We start from the raw sequence: 25816 nt of genomic DNA on the forward strand, positions 1-25816 counted from the left end.
TTGAAAAACTTAAATTTGTTAATGACAGCTGCATCAAATTGCATGGGAGCTTCTTCATAGTCGGTAGTATCTGATATGCTTTCATCCTTTAGTCTTCAAGTTCAATTAAGAAAAGATTTCTACCTTTTTTAAAAATCTTTTGGGTCAGATGGCGAGTTTTTCACTTTTACTGAGTCCTTGTTTGTGTGTTTCACCTGATCTATAGCCTTTTTTGAGGTCTTTACGCTTGTAATTAGCAAGCATTATCAAACTGGATTTTGACTGTTTTGGGTGAACAACTAGTCAACAAAACCAGCTGAATCAGTTAGCTCAGCTGTTTTGATAGCAACAAAACAGAATGCCAGTTAACATATTATTTTAAGCATGTTTGGCTTGTAAGTGGCCGTTCCATTCAAGTTTTTTTTTGTCTCAAAATGTTTAATAGCACAACTTTGTTTGTTTTTTTTCGGCTCAACAATTGGCTAGCTGCAGTACCATTTTATGTTGCATCGCAAAAAGTGCGACGCTCCGCTTCACCTCTGCGTTAAAAAATTGAAGGAATTACCCATAATTCATGCAGTTTTCATCCTCACACTCTGTTGCCTGTTTGCGAGCTCACTCAAATTAGTCTTCGTTTTACGATTCTCGACCTCTGCAATTAGTACAGCCATTGCTTCATCCGCCTTCTCTTCTTCCCCTGGTTTTTCTCATAGTATATCCCTTCAATAAATTAAGTTTTCGAAGTAGTAATAATCTAAATGTAGAACTTAATATCTCTAAATTACTAACTCAATTTGTTTAGTTTCAGAACAATTCTCTGCGACTTAAAAGCGCAGCGAAGGAAAAGTTTAACGGTTAAGGTGAAAGCGACCGTTCAGCTGAATTTTTATAAAAGTTCTATCTTTTTGTTTGAGTAGTTTGCTTTTTTGTTCCCACTTTCGTAACAAAAGTAACGGAATATTTGTGCTCGGGGTGGGTTTTTTCTTCAGACAAATTTCGGCTTTTAAATTAGCCATTTTTGACGTAAATTTTTTACATCATTCGAAAGCTATTGATTTTCTAAGCTTAAATTTGAAAAGATTTTTTAGCTGTGATCTTTTTTTTGTAAAGTTTGAATGGGGGTTTAAAGATAGGCATTTTGGCCATTTTCTGACAACTAACGCGCGATATATTTCGCTCCATTAACGCGTAAGCGAGATTTAATCCGTCTTAGAAAGCGTTTCAAATTGGTTCAAGGAAGCTTATATACCATAATTGATTTGTTAATAGGAGCAAAATCTATCAGTTTGTACTTAATATGGCGTGTGGGGGATGCTTTCACAAAAAATCTCAATTTTTTTCAATAAAATTATTTCAAATTTTATTTTAAGACACTTAAATTTTTCATGTTTTTTCTGCTCTTTAGACTTTAAAAAGCAGTCGGAACATTCAGGGTTTTGCTCTGATACGAGCAGTCTTGCTTAAATTAACAACGGTTTCTAAGCCTCCGTCACTTGGAGGGCAGCATCATAAGAGTTTTAAATTCGGATTTGTGACGAAGGCTTTTTTCGTTTTTCATTCACATGGGAACAAATTTTCAATTATGAAAGTTTTGATCGCAACTTCTGATTCTAATTTGTTTATGGCAAGGGAACTAAATCAATCAACTCCAAGCGATTTTGGTCTTCATACTCAAACGTCTAAATCCACTCGTTACACCTAAAAATTGATTCCTAGGTAAAGGGGAGCCAGGACTTATTTTGTGTGATACTGCACCCAGCTCAGTACCCTTCAATTTAGTTTGCTCCTCATTCTCAAATGTGTTCTGCCGATGGAGTTTTTGATCAAAACATGGCATTTTGGAGAAAAAAAATTAAATCGCAGTTGATCAAAAGTCTTTCGAGAAAAAGCACAATAGAAAGATAAGGGCTGAAATGCATACAAAAAAGTCAAGTTTGCCTCTCTATCGTAATGAAACAGCCGATAGATTTTTCTCATAGTTTGAGCAAATGGCAGTTATTTTTAAACAAGACTGCTCGTATCAGGGCAAAACCCTGAATGTTCCGACTGTCTTTTAAAGTCTAAGAAGCAGTGTTCGCTTTAAAAAAACTGATGAATTTTTCTTTTTAAATCATCCCTCCACAAGGCATAGAAAGTACAAAGTGATAGATTTTGCTTCTATTTACGTAAAAATTATGGCAATTAGCCTGTTTCAACTAATTTGAAATGATTTCTAATTAGGAATTAAATCTCCGCTTACGCGTTAATAGTGCGAAACAAATCGCGCGTTAATTTTCCTAAGTTGGCAAAAATGAGGTCAAAACATCAATAATTTTCGGCTGATATGAAAAATTTTGTCAAAAATTGCTGAGTTAAAAAGTCGAAATTTGTTAGAACAAAAGCACCCGGAGCACTAATATTCTGTTATTACGGAAGTCGGAACAATAAGGCAAAAAAATCTGTCAAGTAACGAAATACTGATTCATTGGAATTGTGGGGGAAGGATTGACGTTTTTTAAGTAAGTTAGCTAGTTCAATCATTTTTTTGTTCTGACTTTCAAGGAAAACGGAATATTTGTGCTCGGTGTGGTTTTTTTTATTCAGTCAATTTTCGCCGATCGAAAAAATAGATTTCAAAAAAAATTTATTCATTGAAGATATCGACTTCCTAACTTCAAATTTAAAAAGATATTTTACCTCCAATAAATTTTTTCTAAAACTCTGGGGGTTTGAAAATTGCTAAAATGGTCATGTTCTGGACTAAATTATGCGCTCTATGAAGAATTTCTTCAAAATGCTGAGAGCGTAACGCGAATTATTTATGCAAAGCGAATTATCGAGCTTAACAAAATCGTTCCAAATTGAACTGAGACTAGCTAATGGGTCGTAATAACTTCGTACGACTCAAAAATTCACAGTTTGATATTGTCCAAAATTTATAGGTTTTGAATATTTTCTTTTCCCAAAAACTACTCGATGTGAATTAAGGGACAGTAGGAACATTCAAGGCTTTGCCCTGAACTACAAACAGTCTTGTTGTTCCGACTTTCGATACGAAAGTAACGGAATATTTGTGATCGGGGTGGGTTTTTTTTTTCAGAAAAATTTCGATTTTTAACTAGCCATTTTTGACGGGATATTTTTTTATTATTCAAAAAGTATTGTTTTCCTGAGCTTAAATTTGGAAAGATATTTCACCTGTGATCATTTTTCCTAAAGTTATGGGGGTTTAAAAATTGCCAATTTCGACTTTTTAACTAACCATTTTTGATGGAATTTTTTAAAAATCAGTTGAAAGGTACTGTTGTCCTGAGCTCAAATCTGAAAGGATATTTTACCTGTAATCATTTTTTTGTAAAGTTACAGGGGTTTAAAGATTGCCATTTTGGCCAATTTGGGACAATTAACGAGCGATATATTTTGCGCTATTAACGCGTAAGCGGAGAGTTAACCCGTCTTAGAAATCGTTCCAAATTGGTTAAAAGAAGCTTATTTGCCCTAATTGAGTTATTACAAGGAGCGAAATCTATCCTTTTGTACTTTATATGGCGTGTGGGGGGATGGTTTTCATAACAAATTTTCACATTTTAGAGAAAAATTTTTTTTTTTGTTTTATTTCATTGAATTTTTTAATGTTATTATTGCTCCATAAACCTTAAAAGGCAGTCTGAACATTCAGGGCTTCGCCCTGATACGAGCAGTCTTTTTATCATTCGCAGACGATTAAGAGGAGATATAAAAAGAGCTTTTCAGCCTATCTAAGGATAGTCCGTGCTGTATTTCCTGCAATTTTCAGAGTCGTTTGTTTTGTTAAGTGAAACGGTTTTTTTGTCAACTCAACACGATTTTCGAGTACTTTTTCATTATCATGTCGGGGTATCAAAGACACGATCTGTTATGTCAAATTGATCGCCTCGCCCCTATTCGAGAGCCTAGGAATTGTTAAAAAAATTGTTTGCTTTTAATATTCCATTGTAGATTGCAGCCAAAAATCAATCTGAATCTGAATAAAATTATTACCTACTCTGAACTCTTGACTCGAAACAATGTAAAGCTATTCAACAACAAGCTAACTTCTTGAAATATTTTCGCAAATATTTACCAAATCGCATGCAAATTTGCCAGGATTATGGATGTTTTGCAAATGTTCCTATTAGTATTGATGTTTTCAAGTTTCGAATGTTTTAACAGATCACAGTTACAATTTGACATAGTTAATGGCTACCCGTCGATACATCGGCCGTTTTATGTGCGGTTGAACTTTCGTCAACGGGGTAAATTGAGTTGTGGCGGATCAACTATCAACAAATTCTTCGTGGCAACAGCCGCAGTTTGCGTACAAAACGGTGCGTCTTTTTTTTCTCTGCTAGGATTTCTCCTTATTTACCCATCTGGGATAAAGTGTTCCTCAATATAAAAACATCCTTATCCATAACCATATTCAGGGTCGCATCAATATGATCTAGGCGAACTTTCAAAACCAAACTTTTGTTTTTGTCGAACTTTCCCCGAACCCTACCAAAGGTGAAAAAATTTCCTTATGTGTGTGAAATTTGTTCATGCAAGCGAGTTATTGATAAAAACTCAATCATTTTTGATTATGTGGTTGTAATTTTTGCCAATTATGTAAAGTGGTTTTGACCAGAAATGGCGTTTTTTCGCACTACCCCCCGCAAATCTATTGAATCTGAAGTTCAAAAGCGCTCTTAAAAATATTTAGGTTCTTTCGACCAAAAGGTTTCCCTGAATTGCACGCGACTTGGACCCTTTGAGTAGTTATAGGCTCAAACATCTGATTTTTAAGATCAAATTCAGAAAAAAAATCAATTTTCCGAATGCGTTTTAGTACATGCTGGTTCAATCATCGTTGAACTGCGAGACTTCACCAAGTTACATAGCACTTTGGACACGCGCGAAGTCTTAAGGGTGTACATTGCTCCCTCGTGAGTCTATTTTTCTTTTCAGCACTGGTCAAGTCCCCCCTTTGATTGTTGCTAAAATAAAATTTCCTGAATGCTATTTTGGGGCTACAAATTATGTTAAAGCATGTCATTCTGAGCGAGTGAACAGATTTGAGCAAATTTTGGAACCTGAATATTGCCGCATGAACCATTTTTGAACTTATATCTGTAATGAGGGATGGGAAACTGGAAAAGGGTGTTGTTATCATTCTAGTAGCAGCTTTTAAAATTTATAGTTGAAAGTTTTTAAACGCATCTTCAAATAGTGCGGACAGCAACGCTGTGGTAAAAATGGGGTTGGGTGTCTCACCAGGGGGCGGGTCCAGGATTTTCTCGACGTGGTGGATTAAAAAAAAGTTTCAACTTTTTTTTAGTTTCTTTCAAACCATATTTATCATATTGCCAAACTATGCCAAACTTGGAAAAGTAAGCGAATTCCGCAACAACGTCGCTCTCTTTGTGCTTTTTTTGTTCTTTCATTTCTTTTGATCGTTTCGACAAAACTGTTGCTGAGCAAATAGTAAATTCAGAACATGTTTGAACTATAGTTGCAGAAAATACAAGGACAGTAGACAAGCGTATACACAGTGCGCGTCCCGGCGAGCTCGTCGAAGGTTCTAATTCCGCCTAAAACATTTCCTTTTTGAAACTCAAATATCCGCCGAACTTGATGGGACATAAATTTACGCTCAGTAACCTGGTTCGAACCTCCAAAAAAATGTTGTTTTGTTTAGCTATTTAAACTAGTTCATACTACGGCTTTGACTGACAGGTTTTTGTCTGTCAATAAAGCCGTGTTTTGCCAAAGTCAAAGTGTTTTGCTATAATTAAGAAGAAAAATAGATTGAATAAGAAGCAACGTGAGGTCTTTAAGCAACGCACTCTCATGTAAGTCAATTTGCATGAGCACCTAGCCGAGGTATACAGGTCTTTAGCTCAGAAGCTTGGCCTTGTAGTGGTGGTATAAGTTGTTGCATATATGTTACAGTGCTTCAATTCCGTTTTGTTTATTTTCGGTATTGAATTAAGGTTTGATACCACCCTCTCTTTATATGTAGCAGCACATCGTAACATTTTGTCGCAATGAATCAGGAATTACGCCGGAAGGTACAAAAGCTTCTTAAGTATCGGCGTATTTTGGAAATTGAGCTCCTTAATGTTCTTAAAATCATTCAAGAAGCCATAAAGAACAAAAAACGAAAAGTGATTGTCGAGAACTACATCAGAAATTTTTTTCCTGAAAAGGACTTTTTCAAAAATGGCGAGATATATCAAATGGCGAAAAATGCTACTAATATAAAAAAAATTTGCGAGGAATTGGAACAGTGGCTTGACCTGCTGTCAAAAAGACACGATGAGGTAATTCACAAAGCTAGGAACTAGGTATGATCTGAAGAACAGGTAAGGTCCGTTTCATCGCGTTCGGGGGAAGTGGCTTCCTCGAAAGGTTCCCAAAAACCTCGAAGTTCACATTGTTCTAGGGTCTCAGGTCAGAGTAAAATAGACTCAAGTACTTCCAGTCAACGGAAAAAAAGAGCTGAGTTGTTGTTGGCTAAAATAAGATCAGAAGAGATCGAGAGATAAAAAGAAGCATCAATGCGCTTACTAGAAACCAAGCAAAGGTTGGAAGAAGTACACATCTGTGAGGAGAAAAGAAAAAAGTATGTTGAAGCCAAAATCGTTGAGTCTGAGGAAAACTCCGACTATGAGGAAGACTCCGACAGTGTTGACCTGTTGGATAGCTTGATAAGCTCTCACTGGGAAACAGCAGACAAACGCACAGAAACTTGGGTGGATAAAATGCCGAATTTGAATCCAGTAGTGATCGTAACCGAACCGAACGTATACACTTCTGGATTGGATACGGTTCCCTATACGGGGGATGTCATTCCTATGTGTAACGCTCAATTAGGTGGCTTGTCTTCTACAATGCATGAGGCTGAAGTTTCTCCCATGATTCGTAAATATCTTACGCAGATTGCTGCCGGCACAATACTCGCAAAATACCGGCGAATATGGGTCGAATTTAAATCAAGATATTACACAACCACAAAGGTTTTCAGTGGGGGTAATTCTGAGCCTGCCACGCCTGCTAATTTTGAAATTGTTCCATCAACTTCGTATATAGCTTTACCTCCTCATACTGCAGTTGTTTCGGTAGTACCCCTGTAGGTAACCCCAACTAATTCAGTCAGTTCTATAACCCAAACCTCGCGTCGTGGTTTCCTGCAACTGTAACACTGATTCCCGCAGTTTACAACCCCTTACTTTTGAATGAGTCATCGCACGTATTTGAGCCAATAACATCTGCTGCCCCTCCAAAATCCGTAACGTTCCCCTACAAAAGCGGTGTAGCTATTTACTATTTCACTCCACCACACGAGCAAGTACCTTTGCAATGACCGATTGCATGGGAAATTATTTGCTCGTCCATTCATCAGCCTTATTTCTCAAATCACGCCACATAGTGCTTATACCAACCTGTCCCGAATTATGTAAATTCGCCATCGCAATCGATATCCGTTCGAGACTTAGCATCGAACAGGAAAGGTCTTTTACCCGAAAACAAAACTTTCAAAGTATGATGGTAATCCGTTGGAATGGCATTAATGGATGGGTCAGTTTCGGAGTCCGAATCAACTCGTTCGGATGACGTCAAGCTGATGTACCTTAAAACACTGGAAACTGGGGAAGCTAAGTTTGCGATAGCGGATTTCGCGGATTCAGGTCGAATCGACAAGGAGGTACTAAGGGTCCTTGAACGAAAAATTGGGCAAACTCAAACCACCGTAAGCGCCCACTCGAAAAATTTAAAAACGTTCTACCAGTGAAAATGCTCAATTCTGAAAGCATTACTAATTTGCTTGTAATATTTCAAGTCTCGTTGGTCTGTTTCGATCTTTGTCATATGAGGAAGATCTGAAAGGAACCGTATCTTGAATCAAGTTGTATTTAAGTTGCATCCGAATATCCGAATTTGTAAGGGTCTCGATCGTCCTACACGGTCAAGCGCAATTGGTATTGCCCTAACCTCCTTAATTTCAACAAGTGGTTGAAAAAGGCCAAATCGCAAGAGCGTATGAAAACTTTTGATTTTCCTGGTCAATCAAAAACCGAGGAGCTCGTCAAGGAAAAAATCACCATCCGAGTTTTTGCATCCACTGCTAAGCCGAACAAGGTTGAATATCCTCCCTATCCGCAGTGTGCTGGTAAACATTCGTTATGGGGAGCAATGTCTTTAAGGAAAAGAACCCTACTTAAAAGGCGAAGTTTTCTGCAGAAAAAAAACCCTGTTTCCCCTGTCTCCAAGCGGACCACAATGTTCTGTACTTGCCCGAAGGCTAGGAAATGCACTAAATCTTAGTGCAAAAGTACGCACAATGTCCTCTTGCATGTGCAGACCGCATTTTCTCTCCTCGAATGGAAGAAAACAAGTCCTCTACTGAAAAACTCCGGCCGAAAATTCAACGGCGTCTTGTTCAGCAACCTCGTCGTGTTTAGTCCAAGTCAAGCACCGATAACGCTCTCGTTTTGTGTGATTCCGCAAGCAATCACTCCTGGCTTTCCGCAAGCTTGGTCTACCGTCTGAACTTGTCAGGAAACAAGATGATTTGATCCTAAATGGTTTTAATTCAATGAAGTTAACAAAACGAAGTTTTGGTTAGTCGAGGGCACATTATCCGCTGAAATAATGAAAACCGATTTTAACTTCAATGTATCTGCTTACGTAAAGGATGAAATTATTGTTACGTCTCAAAAAGTTGATGTTCCGGTTCTTCAAGAAAATTATCCATACCTGGAACCAATAGAGCGAGTTCGGCATTGTTATTCGGACATTGAAATGATAATTGGCCAGAATTTTATCACGTTATACGCCCGTTCGATTATATTCAATATGCACATCGGAAAACTGGTTGTTTGTCTGCCGTCTGCCGGTCGGTTATGTTTGAGTGGTCCACTCCCTTCTTCGTCTGGATTGTTGTCTACATGTTTCACGTGCAATGCCGAAGACGTGGATTTTGTAAGCCAAGTTAAAGCGTGGTATGAGTTAGAAAACTATGGCACATACAAAAAAGTTGATGCTCGTTCTGCAGTCGATCAGCTAGCGCAAAATTTTCTTGAACCAACAACAAACCATGATGGTGAACGGTTCTGGTTAGTAATGTTATGGGCCGATAATAGCAATTCTTTACCCAAGTATTACTACTCAGCGCTGACAACAAGGTGCTTGAAAAACTGCTCGATAAAGATAGTGGTTTAAAGAGTAAGTACACTGAGACAATAAATGAGGACACTATAAAGCTTATGTCATTCCGGTGAACATGAACGATCCTCAGCTCCGCCCCGCCCCGCCCGTGAATGGTATTCACCACACCATCATCTCCTCAACCAAAACAAGCCAGATAAAGTTCGCCTGGTTTTAAATGCCGCATCAAATTTTCACGGCCAATCTGTAAACAAATCTTTGCTCCTTGGGCCTGATTCATTGCAAATTTTGTTACACGTCGTAATGCGCTTCCACCAACATCAGTTCGCCGTCTCCGCGGACATCGAGGGTATGTTCTTCCACCTTGAGATACCCCTTGTGATCAACCGCCTTTGCGTTTTCTGTGGCGCCAAGATGCCACATCGGATGTGAAAAATCTCCAGTATACCCGGCATACTTTCGGTGCTCGGGACTCGCGCACGAACTTTGCACTTTAGCAAAACGCTTGGGATAACGTTGCAGTTTTTCTGAAGTATCTAGAGCAGTACTTACTATGTTCTACATGGATAATTACTTGGATTCATTCGAAAATCGCAAAGAACCAATGAGAGTAAGCATGGATCTGGTGAACATTCTCAAATTGGGAAGATTCCGTCTGCTTACGGTAAAGGCCCGCCTGCTTCCTAAATTATTTGGCGCATAACTGAGAAACAATGAGATGGTCCCTCCTTTACCAGAAGCACTCCGGAAGCAATCAATTAGGTTGGTTTCCTTCGTACCCGGATTATTGAGACTCAAAAACCTGAAATTGTGTTTGTTTTTGGTAAAGCAAGAGTAGCACCAATGAAGGCTTTGTCCATTCCGAAGCTGGAATTTGGAGTTGCAGGCAGCCTTGCTGGCATCTAGGTTGAAGGAAGATATTTTCCGGGAATTTTCAATCGATGTAATCCGCACTTTTTTGTGGACCGATTGACCCAAGGTGTTACAAAGGCTTCACTCCGTCGATAAATTACCGACTTTCTTCGCAAACCGTATTTGTGAAATAAAATGAGCCACCACTGTTGATCAATGGTTCCATGTAAATTTTGTAGGTAACCCCGCAGATACTGGGACACGCGGAATACCGGTGGAATGCCTCAAAGAAAGCAATTAGATCAGGGGTCTAAGCTTCCTTTCAGGCAATGAGTGGCCTTTTAAACCAAATCTGGATGTTGTTATTAATATCCTCTCAAAGAAATCCGTGGACGACACCCTAGAAAAATTGACAGATCCTCTCACGAGTACTTCGAAGTAGGCAGAGCCCGTATTTGTTTGGGAGAAATATATTAGTTTTACGAAACTGCAGCGATACGTTTGCTTTATGCTGAGGTTATTGCCAAAACACAAGCACTTCCTTAGGCCTACCGCTGAAATAACCGATGCGGTCGAACTAGCAATTGCGAAAGATAAATCGTTACTTTTGGTTCAATCCGAATTGTTACCGGTTGAGTTCAATCAACTTCAATCTGGCATACCCTTATACGAAATCGACGCTTAGCCGAAATCAGTTTTGAAACTAAGCATCCATCATCTTAGATTCTCATCACTTGATGGTGAATTTGTTTCTGAGGCGTCGGCACTTTGCCAACAAAATCAATACTTGGATTATTTGCGATCCATAGTACAATTGGGGTTTTATGTTGTGCAATTGAAAGATGTTGTTTTATTTACAGAAAAACTTACCGCGCGTCCTTCTGTGTCAGACCTAGCTGTCGAGTGGCTTAGTTGCCACCTTCGGCCTTTCAGCAATTGTAGTGTGGATTAATTTGGTCCTTTTTACGTGACTATTCGCCGCAGTAGTGAGAAATTATGGGCTTTTCTGTTCACCTGCATGACTACCCGTGACGTACACATCGAAATTGTTCCGTCTATGGACACCGGCTCTTGTGTCGTGGGGATTGACAAATTTATCGCCCGCCGTAGTACGCCAAGTGTTGTGTGGTCAGACAAAAGTACCAATTTCGTTGGAGCTGAGAGAGAACTTCTGCTTTGCGTACGAAGTTAGAACAGGCAGGCTCCCGAAGTGTTAGTGCATTAGAGTATTTAATGGAAATACAATCCTCCTGGCGCGCCGCATCATAGTGGGTCTTGAGAAAGGTTAGTGCGCAAATGCAAACACGTTTTCTACGCAATCCTTGTAACTCGCAAGTTAACGGATGAGGTATTGTCGACCACGTTTTGTTATTGGAGCAATCATCAGATGCCCGTTCAAAAACACCTGTTGGTCCCGAATGAACTGAATTGGAATTGATAACGCCTAGCCAATTTCTTTTGGGTGAGCACTCTGTTAGCTTTCCGTCGCTGACACTGGATGAAAGTTTCGATCACCGATAGCGTTATGTGAAAGCACAAACTTAAGCAAACGCTTTAGCAAACTTAGGCAAACTTAAGCAAACGCACAAACCGAAAAAGCGCTTAAAACGGCATGCCGATTCGAACCGCGATTTACGAACTGGTGATCTCGTCTGGATTGTCGATTCGATCCCGGCAGCGCTCGTGGGCACTACCATTAAGGTCGAGTAACTGCTCTACACTACGGCAAAGATAACCTCGCTCACTCTGCAACCGTTAAGACCTATCGGCCCAATTAGTAAGACCGCTTGTTGAACTTGCTCCGGTTCTCGTCTCTTTGGGGGGGGGGATGTTGCTGAGCAAATAGTAAAATAAGTACAAGGTTGAACTATTATACAAGGACAGCAACCGAACGTATACACAGTGCGTCCCGGCAGGTTTGGCGCAGGTTCGAATCTCGCCTACGACATTCCTTTCTAAAAATCAAATAGACGCGATTGATGCAGGTTCGAATCTCACCTAGAACATGATTTCTATAAATCAAATATCAAAACCGTTTTGTTATTTAAAGTTAAATTTGTGCTGATTCCGATTCAAATAAATTATTTGCCCGACAGCAGTTTTAACCGATTAGAACAGAGCACAAAACATTTAACATGTTTGAAGACTTGTCTCTGTCTCTGGAATTCAGGAACATACAGACACAAGAATGTGCGCCTATCCAGTGCACAGTTTGGCCTCATAATGTTTTTCCGAGCTCTCCCAAGTCACTATAAACATCCTGTTTTAACAAACTTTCTGGGCTCTTTTTCCTTTTTTCCCCATCTCACATAAGCACCAACGTTATGGTGTAACTAGGGGTTTTACAAGTTTGACCATGAAGACCAAATTTGTTTTCCATTGCCTGAATAGTTCGCATGCCAATTTTCGTAAGATTCGGAAAATGTAAACAAAGTTTCACTAGTAAAAATTTGCAGGTGGGGGGAAAAAGGAAAAAGAGTGACTTTCTGCGCTGCAGGCAAGATTTTCAGACTTTTTTCTAGTCCTCCTTCCACCATATTTGAATTTCAAGTTTCAAAAACTATTTTAACGTTGTCATAACGCAGTGAAATTTTGCATAGTGAACGAACAAACCAACAATTTTGAACAGAATTGGTCTTCATACCTCACATCGAACTGTCACGAATTTAGCTGTTATAATACGTAAAACAACTATGAAAATTGAAATTTTAAATGCGGGGGACAAAGGAAAAAAGCCGGTTTTTTTAAAAAAAAAACAGGCTCAAAAGCGTTTTTAAGCACATGGAAATTTTTGATCAAAAAATAGGGATTTTCGGCACGTACTTCCTCAAAATTAGTATATATCGGCGTCGAAGGGTCAGTCAGCCCCCATTTTATGCTCAGTCAGCCAAAAATGGATATCTCAAAATAGTACAAAGGGGACCCTTTGAGTCGGCAGAGAGTCGGATCAATGTCAGATCCAGTTTTTGATTTTTTTTGAAACACGGTCAATTCCCAGGGAGGGTAATTTTAGTCATTTGCATGATTTCCATAAGACTAATTGATCAATGTTGAATTCATTTAAGTTACTAATCAATTTTTCTGGAACTTAGTTCTTTTGTTAAGTATTGTAATATTCTCGGATTTTGTTTTTGATGACTGATTTTGTTTGTAAGCTATTTTTGACACTTCATTAAAAAACATGAAACTTGTCATCAAAAATCTGAAAAAGTGGCGGTAATGTTGGATATAGTCAAGTGATAGAAAGTAGTATGACATGTTTGTATAGTTAACTGCAGCAAACTTAAGCAGGGGCGGATCTATGGTTTTCTCGAGGATGAGTAACTCTTAAAAGTTACATAAGTTACAGGATCTAACTTTCGAAACTTTATTAGTTCGACCAAATTGATTTCCTGAGCTCTCCTAAATCACAATAAATACTCCTAAACTACTTCCTGCACCGCAGGCAAATGTTTGAAAAAAAAACAAGCCAAAAAAGGCGTTTTTAGGTACGTTTTCGAAAATTTTGATCAAAGCAATTAGTATATATTGGCGCCACAGGCGCCTTTAGAACAAATTTGGGGTTGGTTGGGTGAACATGGATGTCATAAAATAATACCAAAGGGGGTAACTTTTGGTTGGTGATTAGTAGAATCCTTGAGAAAAGGAAGCGTCCGCCATTACCCAGCCAACCTCACTCCCGACACCCCCCCCTGATTTGAATGGTTCCTGATTTGAATGAAAACCTTGTCGTAAAAACTTACACTTGAATTGAGACTTTTTCGTATTTATATCAAAGCTTTTTTCCTTGTTTCAGAAAAGAACTTGGGGTGAAACCAGGCAACAGCATTGCTCTTCTGGAGCTGAACGAGCCAATTCTGGAAGAAACAAAAATAATTGAGACTTGTGTCTGCAACGAGCAACATGGTACCTTGTTAGGAACCTGTGGTTTGGGGTTGGACTCTGGGACGGCTGGAAAAATACCACAAGTGTTGCGGGAAATAAATTTGAGGAATGTACCTCGTTAACTTTTCCCCCGTTTATACAGTGTTCTTGATAGAGAACACTGGTTTATAAAAATTTTTGGAACGCGTTCAATTATTCGAAGTATAACTAGTCTTCTAAATTTTTGAATCGAATCTGCGTGTTCAAAGATTTATAGAACTGAGTTTTCTTGCAAAACAAAAGAGCAATTTTAAAACTTCTAGGTTCGCGACGAGAATCATTTTACTGAATTTTAACGTACTGGAACCAGTTTAAAACCAGTATTTATATCCAATTATATTATTGATAAAACTATCTCTATAAAATTTTTTCTTGCTAACCAATCATGATCTATAACTAACACTGACAACTATTTAGTTTATAATATTTTATTATAGTTTCAGCAACAGAACAAAATAAATATAATTTAGAAGACAATTGTTCTCCTTCAAGATAGTTCCTGATATCTAACTCGCAAATACCAGTATACTCTAGATCTATTGAGACTAGGAGATATAAGAGTAAGATTAAGATTGGTATTGGACTAAGAAGTTGCACGAACATATCCGGCCAAAAATAAGATAGCGTGGCGAACAGACAGTGTATCTTATCTGAAAATACTCTATGAGTGAACCACCCCGGACATAAACTCATCTGGTGCAACCAGTGAGGCTCGAAATCACGACCTTAAGATTATAGTGAACCCACACCGAAGTTTCATGGATAAAAATCGATTATAATGGATTTTTGTTGACTAAAATCTGGTCTATATAATTGATTATCGAGGCAAATTTAGACAACGCAATGGATTTTTAATTCATTTTAATCGATTTTTACCGAAAAGTAAAAAATCCATTAAAATCTTAATAATCGATTACCATCCATTTTTATTTTCAATATAATAAATGGAATATTTTTTTGAACATAAAATCCATGAAAATTGATTAAATTTTGTAAATAATGACTCCACTTTTTGCAGCTTTCTGTAAAACTCGAACGAACACGTTCATCCAGGGGCGGCCAATATTTTGTAATTTTGAAGAGGCCAATATGTGGTAGTTTTCCAAAAAACGCCCAAAAACGACATTTTTGACCAGTTCCCCACGTAATCCCCCCACCAACCCCCTCCCCCCTTACGGAACCTCCCCCCACCACGTACCCCCTTCACGTACATACCCCCACGTACCCCCCCCCCCCCACTAAACACCCCTACCTACCGGGACAGGTAACTGTGGTACTGGTAAACGTGGGGGGTGTCGGTATGGGATCTATAAGTAATTTTTGTAAATTTTCATTAACGCGATTGAAAATAGGAAAAAATGAAATTTAGCGAGAGAACAAAATAACTAACTTGAGTTTAACAATATTATAAAAAAATGAAAACAACACTCAAAAATATATAATAAATGGATTGTAATCCATTATAATCGATTCAAATGGATTATTTTTCTTCTGATAAAATTTTTTAAAAACAACTTGAAAACAATCGATTATAATAAATTATAATCGATTATATTGAAATTTTTTTGTTTAAAAAATATATGATTTCACTCCATTTTCAATCGATTTTTAAAGTTTGTTTTTGTTATTTCATAGAGACTGACAATGAATATAATCCAATATAATCGATTACTAGCCATGAAACTTCAGTGCGGGAAGACACTTATATGAGTCGCGTCAGTTTTTTTGATTTTCTGTTCGTTTTTTACTTGTAAAAAATTTAGAAGTTGTGCACGCTCATAATTGGCTTTCGAGATTGGAATCAGGTGCGGATCTTAGATTTTCTCGAGGGGGCGGATTTTCAAAAAATTTTTGAAAAATTTGACGACCTTTTTTTTAATTGATAAAATTAATTTTCCGTGCTCCTAAAAAGCACTAAAAAGACGCTGTTCTGGCCAAATTGTTTGCACCGCAGGCAGGTTTTTGAAAAAAAAACCTGTAAAAAAAATCTTTCTTGGGCACTTTTTAGAAAATTTTGACAAAAAAATGCGTTTTTTTTGGCGCGCGCTCCCACTCAAAGTTAGTATATATTGGCGCCCAAGGCGCCTTTAGAAAAAATTTAGGGTCTGATTTCTTAAAAAGTATCAAAGCTCAAACCTCATTTTTTGTATGAAAAACAATTTCGCTCTATAGTTGAAAGAATCAAATGGCTCAGAAACATGAATAAATTTCAAAAACAATTTTTAATCATAAATGTGTCTTGAAATTTAAAGTCTTATTGTAAAGTTTTTTTCCTTTGGAAATTTTAAACTGAAAACAAGCCATACTATCCAAAACTCGAGAGTTGAAAAAAGGTCAACCTCTTCTAGTTTTCTCACGTGCGTTTTCTTGTGTTCGTAACTTTTTAATTTTGACGTCAAGTTCAAAAATTTTCTTTTTCTAACAGTTTTGATTCGTGCTTTGTTTTGCGTTTATTTTGAAGCCATCACCTGACTTTTCTTAGCACTTGACATTGTTAACTTTCAGCTTTTCTAATCTCCTGTCTAAATTGAACTCTCAATTCACTGCCATCTTCTCAACTGTTTTGTCATACCGTACAGATTCATACAACCCTTTGAAATCAAGCTTCCAGAACAATACTAAAGACCTGTTTCCGGCTACATGCAAAGCATGGTCATCAAAAATTTGATTCAAATTAAAATTGTGCTTTTTTCTTTGACCTCATTTAGGTAAAGTAAATCATGCAAACATTCGTGAGCTTATTTCAGGGTTGACCTTCTCGAAGAGTAATTCGGATAAGATACACCGCCTGTTCGTCATGTTAACTTATCTGCGGCCGGATAGATTCGTGCAAATTCTTAGACTAATAGCAACAATAATCTTACTCGTATATTTCCTAGTGTCAATAGATCTTTTCTATACTGGAATTCTTGCGAAGTTAGAGGAGAGAAAGAGGCAACTGATTTCTAAGCTGTATTGTGTTTTTCTATGGATGAATCTATGAGTAGTTTCAGCTTTACACTTTATCATAAATTTTTTTAATGGATGATGATACTATTTCTGAATATTTTGTCCGCAGTTTGTCCGAAAAAATTGTCCGAAATTCAAAAAGTATCCAAGACATTTGGTTCCAAGACAAAATTGTCCCAAAATTGCCCAGCTAATTAACAACCTAGATAACAACAGGATAAATTCGATTGAATTTTACGATAAGAAGGATCAATTTGGTGAGGCCGCGCAACTAGGCAATAAGTCCAGAATTTTCACTAGTAGTTTATTTGAGACACAAGTAAAAGTGAATTCATTTACACATACCTGAACAATTATCGCTTGATTGATGCTTACGCCAAACGTAGCTATGACTGATTTTAGTAACACTGGATTGAGTCAAATCAAAAATCGGATTGATTGAGTGATGTATCTCATTATTGAGTTTTCAAAAGTTGTTTGAGCAATAATATTTTGTTTTCCCCAATGAATATAAGTACTTTAAATCATTTACTTCATATTTTCTTCGTTCAGATTTCGTATCCGTCTCTGCAAACGACAAAATGTTTGGGAAAAAAGCAAACAAAACTTTCTAATTTTTTTTAACGGAAAAGTTTTTCTCGGAACGGTCTGTGCTAAGTGACCAGCGACTATCTGATTATTATTTTTTTGGTTTAATTTTCGAAACTAGTCGAAAAATGCTTACTTTCTCCAATTGGTCGAACATAAAACAAATGTGATATTCCGCTATCTCACATATCTTAATTGTTCGTGGGAGAATCTTTTGAGGCAGGCAAAACCCAAATACAAAACACAAATATCAATTTTTTACTTATTTTGTTTCTCCGTTTTGTATAATTATGTTTTCAGAAATCGTTGATCAGAGAAATCTTTTAAATCTTGGGTTGAATACTGTTTTCATCTAAATAAGTGGGGAAATGCTTAATGATTCAAATTACTAAAGAGAAAACAAACTGGCCTCCACTTTTTCCCCCTTCATCACGGCGCAGTTGAAAATGTGTCGGGAGGACGTGGTGTGCACTACCAGAGTGACAACTGGTGGAAACATCTGTTTCGGAGACGAAGGAGACCCACTCTACATATTCAGGTTATACTTAACAACTCGCGGCAACTTATAATCTCATTTAAATTCCTACTTAATCTTATAACAACTTGCACCAAGTTATTTGTCTGCTCATTTAGAATCCTATGTAATCAATTACAAAATTGAATCAAGTTATTATCTCATTTAAAGTCTTATGTTATCTATAGTTATTGTTCCGACTTTCGATACGAAAGTAACGGAATATTTGTGCTCGGGGTGGGTTTTTTTTCTTCAGACAAATTTCGACTTTTTAACTAGCAATTTTTGACGGAATTTTTTTATATCATTCAAAAGGTATTGTTGTCATGAGCTCAAATTTGAAAAGATATTTCAGCTGTGATCATTTTTCGTAAAGTTAGGGGAGTTTAAAGATTGCCATTTTGGCCAATTTGGGACAATTAACGCGCGATATATTTCGCGCTTGTAACGCGTAAGCGGAGAGGTAATCCGTCTTAAAAATCGTTCCAAATTGGTTGAAAGAAGCTTATTTGCCATAATTTATTTATAACAAGGAGCGAAATCGATATTTTTGTATTTTATATGGCGTGTGGGGGGATGATTTTCATAAAAAATTTCAAATTATAGAGAAAAAAATTCATTTTGTTTTATTACATTTAATTTTTTAATGTTATTACTGCTCCATAAACCTTAAAAGGCAGTCGGAACATTCAGGGCTTCGCCCTGATACGAGCAGTCTTGTTATCTATAGTACTCTATAGTTATTGCACTATAGTTATTATCTCATTTAAACCTTATCTTAAAACAACTTTTAACGAGTTATAATCTCCAACTGCCCAATTCCACCAACGTAATGATCCACTTTTGACTAGTCATGCTCAGGGTGATATTCGGATCTACTTAACAATCCCCCTTTCTTGAAAGGGGTAATTGTTAAAAAGATTACTTGCAGCGAATTTCCGACCAATCAGAATGCAGCTAAATTCGAATTTACATGCAAAGCTCTAGTGCGAATTTACTGTTTATATATCCAGGGGTGGAGGTTCTTTAATAGATACAAAAGGGGGGGGGGATTGTTACAAAAATCCTGATATTCTGGTGTCGTAAAATTTTCAACTCATCAGAATCGCGAGACGTTCATATTCGCTAAATGGTTGTGGTGCAAATTCGACGTCAAAATAAACTTGAAAAAAAATAAGTTTTAGCAATACAGCCAAGTTTTGCTGTACATTTGTGCTGATACCGAATAAACTATATATTAAGTTTTTTTTGCGTCTAAGATTTGAAATTAACGAAAACTCATTTGTCTGTTCCTTTAACTTCACTGACCATTTTAAATTTATTGACCTGGATTTATTTGCTTAATTTGCAATTTTTGCACTTTTTGAGATTTTTGAATGCACTATTCTAATTGTTTGTAATTAGTTTTCCATCATACGATTTCTCCGTCATAGGTGCCCTCACCGGTGGAATCCCTCAAACGCAAAGGATCGAGAGCGTGAAAAAAAAAATCAGCCAATGATATTTCAGAAATCTAAAATTTGCAAAGAAAATAAACCTTTCGAGGGACTGAATATTGATATTGAACGACTATAAAAACGGCAGAAATATGCATAACTTTCAAAGTGTCACTGACCGCCGCCGAATTGGAACAAATTTTATATTTCAAGGGTTTCGTTATGAAAAAAGCAAAATATTGCTTCATGTTTTTCATTTAATTTGATTGGCAATTGCTCCTTTTTAAAATTGACTTTCGGCTAACTTTGTTTTCGGTCCTTGTCCACAAGTTTTTTTCGCCCATTTGGTCCTTCGCGCATGATAATAGCGCCCGCCGCCACCTATGCTTAGCTCTGCGTTTGAAGTATTTGAAGCTGATTGGCTGAAAATTGCAACAACTTAGAATCAAGAAAACGGAATACCGGTGTATACCGGTGGTATAAAAACCAGCCGAAATTACGTAATTGACATTCAATCTAACAGCTACGAAAGTCTTTTAAACTCCATTTACATGATGTAAATTTTCGGCTGACTTATATACTCTGCAATTTTTCTGCCGGTTTATACTTCGGTTGGGGCTATATATATTAGGCGAAAACTGTATTAGGCGAAAATATAGTATTAAATTTAGGCAAAAATTATGATATTTAAAGAGTATATTTTTGCAAAAAATCCCCCTAATTTTCCAGACGTTATTGACAAGAAGCGGTTAATGACTACAAAGCCGTTTGTCGGTTCAAGGTCGCCGGTGGGCTCGATACGCTTCGCGGCGATAACCGGCTGTAGTTTTGGTAAAGAATCTTACCCACTGTTGGCAAGATCGCAACATTTTGGCACGACTGCGGTGGTCACTTTGTTACCACTGATTTGCTGTTTGAATAACATTACATGTTTTTTGCTTATAACAATGGAATGACGTAAGTAATCACATACAGTTTCTGCTGAACTGTACACTTTTCTGATCAAAATATTGGCCCATTTTTAATGCTTTTGTTTTCGCCTGATGTAATTTTCGCCTAAATTAGCCGCCCCCACTTCGGTTTTTGTTCCGACTTTCGATAGGAAAGTAACGGAATATTTGTGCTCGGGGTGGGTTTTTTTCCTTCAGATAATTTTCGACTTTTTAACTAGCCATTTTTGACGGGATATTTTTTTATTATTCAAAAAGTATTGTTTTCCTGAGCTTAAATTTGGAAAGATATTTCACCTGTGATCATTTTTCCTAAAGTTATGGGGGTTTAAAGATTGGCATTTTGGCCAATTTTGGACAATTAACTGGCCATATATTTCGCGCTATTAACGCGTAAGCGGAGATTTAATCCGTCTTAGAACTCGTTCCAACTTGGTTGAAACAAGCTTATTTGCCATAATTGATTTGTTACAAGGAGCGAAATCTATCCTTTAGTACTTAAAATGGCGTGTGGGTGGATGGCTTTCATAAAAGTTTTCAAATTTTAGAAAAAAAAAATTTCATTTTGTTTCATTTCATTTAATTTTTAAAATGTTATTACTGCTCCATAAACCTTAAAAGGCAGTCGGAACATTCAGGGCTTCGCCTTGATACGAGCAGTCTTTTTTATTCTTATAAGCACTGGTATAAAAGACGCCAAATTATAGACCAGCTAAAATAAACACTATTTCAAGTTAACGTCATTATTTCAAGTTAACACCCAAGTCCAAGTTAACGTCCCCTAAACCGCTTTTATTGTGCTTAGGAAATTAGACGGCAAGCAGATTAGACGACCGTAATAACGGAATTTAGACGATAATTCTCTGTGGATTTAGTTGATAAGAACTGGGCCAACAAAACTTTTTGCTTCGAAAGAAGTTACACAAACACATAGAGACTATATAATCACAGAATCGATCAAAAATTTCATTGTAACAAATCAGAAAACAAAAACCGAAAAATGTAAATTACAGCTTGAAAATGCAAAAAATTATACAACCGAAATTCATAACCTGAATTGTGGTTGGAAATTCAGTATTTAATCAAGTAAAAAATAATTTAAGTCTATAAACAAACTTGGCGCTATTTGCATATAAGTTATCGTCTAAACTCTGTAGTTTTCTGGTCGTCTAATTTCCTAAACGCCCGTTTTCATGTCCAGTATAGGATATTAACTTCATTGAACAAATTTTTGACAAAATGATATACTAATTTCTTCAGTTTTCATTTTCTTTTGAACAATTTCAAAATTGACTTCAAAAACATTTTTTGAACTAAGTATGTGATTTCGAAGCTCGTTTCAATACTTAAAAACGATAAAAACGAAAACTTATAGAGCAATAATCAAGTGGAATTACTCAATCACAGAGACAAAGTATGCAAAACTATTATGCTAAAAATGCAAAACAAAGTGAATTATTTCTACGTCAAAATTCAAGAACTATTATGATAAAAATGCAAGATAAAGTGAATTGTTTCTACGTCAAAATTCGAAGACTGAAAGCATAAAACATGGATGAGCATTCATTAAAAGCTTAAGACAAAAAACGTGGTTCATTTGCAGCAAATTGTTGCCGGGATTGTTTTTTTTTTTCATTTTTTTTGTTCCGACATTTTAGAAATCGGAGAGAAACTTTGTAATTGGGTGTGTTTTTGTTTTTTTTATTCTTTGTTTTCCAAACAAAATCAGCAAATTTACCACAAATAGCCATCGAAGTGAGTTGAGTGATATATCATATAAAGCAGTTCAAACAACTTGAAAACATTTCTGAAAATTTACCAGTGTCGAAAAAAAACCTGAGTAAAATGCATATTGTACACTATGATGGGCGGGTTGTCATCAATGGATGACCATTAGGTATAGATCATAATTATCACCATGTTTTGTCTGACATCCAAGGGTCACCATAAAATAATCCCAACTGTCACTATGTATTATTTTACAGCAAATAGTTCCCATGTAATATTACTAATTGTCACTATGTACTATATTTTTTTACTTATAGTCACGATGTAATCTGCAGTGGTCTCTTTTTGCAAATGTCATCTATTAATTTATGAAATTGATAGAAAGTTAATTTATTAAAAATGAGTTGAGATATCTGCACTCTTTCAACCTTCCGTTCCTTCCTTGCTGACAGAAATTTTGGCCAAAAAAATTAATTAGTACGCAAAATATTATATATTGAAATGTATATGAAATTAAACCGTATTAAGTAAAAATAATCAATGAGAAAGCATATGAGTCAAGAAACGTACCAAAACACCATCATTAAACTGTAAAAAATCCGAAGCATCTTTATTAACGTTTATACTAAAAACCAAACGTGCAATATAAATACAAAGAGAACCCCAAATGGTAGAGTCTGATTATGCTTTGGAACTCCTGTCATCAGTGCTGTGACTTGATTGAAATTCTCCCTTAACCTTTCATTGATGTTGCTGTTTTTAAAGAGAGGGAGACGGAGAGGATTTGCACAGTAAATGTTTTTTTTCGGAGGCATCATATTAGAGTCTAATGATACAGAAACTGATTTTGAAGTGTTCACAATCATAAAGGCATTGTTTGGATTGAGAGGTGGAAAGTTGTCGGCTGCAAATACACTTGTATTTCAAATGCTTAAAGCTCTGAATGAGATCTGGCAATTGTGTTCTATCCATTTTCGGACAGCCGAAATTGGAAAGACGTTCTTTGTGACTTTGCGGTCGGATGTAATGAATACATTGGATGAGCGTATACTCCAAACAGAAGTTTCCAGGTTGCTGTCAAACCGTTTGAGAATTGAAGATCGAGTGAAACTGAGCATTTAGAAAGTTCAGGATGCAAGAAGTCATGAGCTGCCTGCTGTGTGCTCTTGAGATCGAAACACCTGATAAAGTGCTGCTGGAAGTTATCCAGAGTTATTCCCAGTCCGCAGTGCAACAAACCCAGTGCTGATAGTGTGCTGAAGAAAGGACGTTTATGATTTTGTGTACTTATTGGTGTACTTCCTATTGGCAAACCGTTCCGTCTCGAAGTAATCAATTTCAATCCAAACTTTTGATTATGAAAACGATTCGTTCGGTTTGTTCTAAGAAACGCATTATTGGTGTTCATTGTTATTACATTTTGTCTCACCAGTTCATGAGCAAAATTATCTTCCTGTTACCAGCTGCGCTGATCAACTGTTGCAAGAAATGTTTCAGTAATTTCATCTTGATTTGCATAGTTCGCAGGTTTTTGAGCAAAGTTGATTCAATGGCAGAGGGCACATGGTCGGTCACAGTCATTTCTCTATCATATAAGTTCGCTGCGAGCATTAGCAACATGTAATGCTTGGTAGCATGTTCAGATACAATAAGAAAGTCTTCATGCGAGCGTCTGTAGGAAAGTCTTAGGATAATACCGCGCTCAACGAATGCTAGTCACAAGTGAAAAATCAACTACAGCAGGTCCAAAAAACCAATTTTTCCTCGACTCGTGGACCAGTTCTCATTGAGAAGTGAAACCAGCTGCATCTATTTCAGCGGGATCGTTTTTGAAACAATATTCTGGATATTTGCGCCATGAGTACTTGGCTCCTTTCCTGTTAGAAAACTCTGTTCCAATGAAACTTTTGTGCGCAAAGTTACTATTGGCGTTTCAGATATTGAGTCCATTAGAAGAGAGGCTACAGTCAGAGAAAAGGGAATGCAAGGAGTTGTTCATGAGGAATGATGAATCAGAAACAATAGGATCGGTGTTGTTGTATCTTAGATCAGCTCCATTTGCTAGTGTTTAATAGCATCGTTTTTCCAAATAGAAGTTTTGCAGGTCAACAAAATTGTTACGGTCACCGGTGTTTTCAAATACAGACATTCGTACATTAGTTAAGTAGACAAGTCCAATTTTTTGGTCAAAAGCATTTTCAATAGTTTTCAAAAGAGGTTGTTTCTCAAACAAATCCAGAGAGCTATGGGTAGCTTCATTGGGTAACAAAATAGCCATTTTTTATGTTTGAGAAAAAATCTGCTCGACTTTTTGCTGGTATTTTTTTTCGATTGGTTGAAATTCCAGTTTGAGCTACAACAGACTTACTTCTTCGTAATCTATTCATTGGTGTCTTTCGTCGACGTCTACCGACAACGATTTGTTTTCTTGCGTTTTTGTTACACTGTTTTCCAATGCTTGTTTAGGAGACTTCTTTTTCATAGCAAGATTGATCAGTTCAGGAGTTGCACCCATTAAAAGTTCTCTGCCCAGTTTTTCTGCAGCCGGTAGAATATTCCGCCGTTCAAAGGGTATAAAAACCCGACAAACCCGACCAAAAACCCGACCAATACCAGTTGTCGGTAGTGTCCAGAGAAACGAGGATGTGAAGCTTGCTTTGCATAAAACTGTTCCATTTGTTTTCAAAGCGCTTGAATTTTAGGGTCAACACAATTTACCAATTGCTGCAAAGGGCGCTAGTTTTCCAGTTTTAATGCGCAACTGTACCAATATTGATTATACAGATGAAGTGACTAATTTTTTGAAATTTAAATAATAAAGTTTTTCGATGATTAGGTTCAATGCTGCGGGCACTACCGTTTTTGATGCGTCGATTTGATTCAATGACGCGTAACAATGGGTCTTTGAATTTCCAACAGGTTGATATTGAATAATATCAATATTGACAAAAATAGACTTGTCTTACTGGATAAGTCATATGGGAAATGAGATTCGTGTAGTTCGTTTCCTTCATATTATGCATCGAAGGAGGGTACCATGTTGTAACTGATGTGATATTCACAGTTTTCGTCAAATTTTGCCTTGTAGCTTAACAGACTGGGTGATTGAGGACTTGAGAATGAGGTTCTTTCATTTGCGTTCATCCAAATGTTCATAGTATTCGTGATTTGTTGAGTAAATGCATCAAAACGAGTTTGGTTTTTGAAATTGCTTTTAACTCATTGATCAATTTTTGAACTCTCCTGATTGATAAAATTGTTTCTCCATAAAAGGGTCGGGAAATTGTACTCAGATTTCCAGCGTTGGGTTTACTTGCTACTAATTTGGATGCACTGAAATACGTATATTCTTGATCAGTAACATTGTTTATTTTCATTTAATAAATTTTTCGAAGAGAGCAACTCTCCAATCTCCGTCTAAAGCTATTTCCTCTAAAAAAATTCTAAAACTGGCCAGAATGTTTTCTGAGAAATATTCTATTGGTGCTGTTGAAATCAAGGTACAGTAAACGCATCATTGCTCAGCTTTGTCATAATGTGTTTTGTTTCCAATCAAACTAAGTTCTTTTTCATAAAAATGTCCTTGACTTTTTACTACTTTGCATCATTGAGACTGTATGTTTACAGGTTTAAAGTAGGAATGGCAACTATTGCCAAAACTTTTTGCAATACGCACATAACGACCAACATAAAACTTTGGTTTTTGTATCAATATTGTTGAACTGTTTGCAATTATCGATACTGAAGTA

General features: G+C 36.8%; 1 long non-coding RNA gene across 1 annotated transcript; it reads left to right on the forward strand.

The window, feature by feature from the left end:
* The first annotated feature begins 4075 nt into the window (after nt 1-4075).
* LOC134840625 (uncharacterized) lies at nt 4076-13969 on the forward strand. Its single transcript, XR_010162433.1, has 3 exons — nt 4076-4304; nt 4805-4901; nt 13775-13969. It is a non-coding gene; the product is annotated as an uncharacterized LOC134840625 (long non-coding RNA).
* Nucleotides 13970-25816: the final 11847 nt, after the last annotated feature.

Source organism: Symsagittifera roscoffensis, chromosome 2 (assembly GCF_963678635.1).
Source record: "Symsagittifera roscoffensis chromosome 2, txSymRosc1.1, whole genome shotgun sequence".
Taxonomy (NCBI): Eukaryota; Metazoa; Xenacoelomorpha; order Acoela; family Convolutidae; genus Symsagittifera; species Symsagittifera roscoffensis.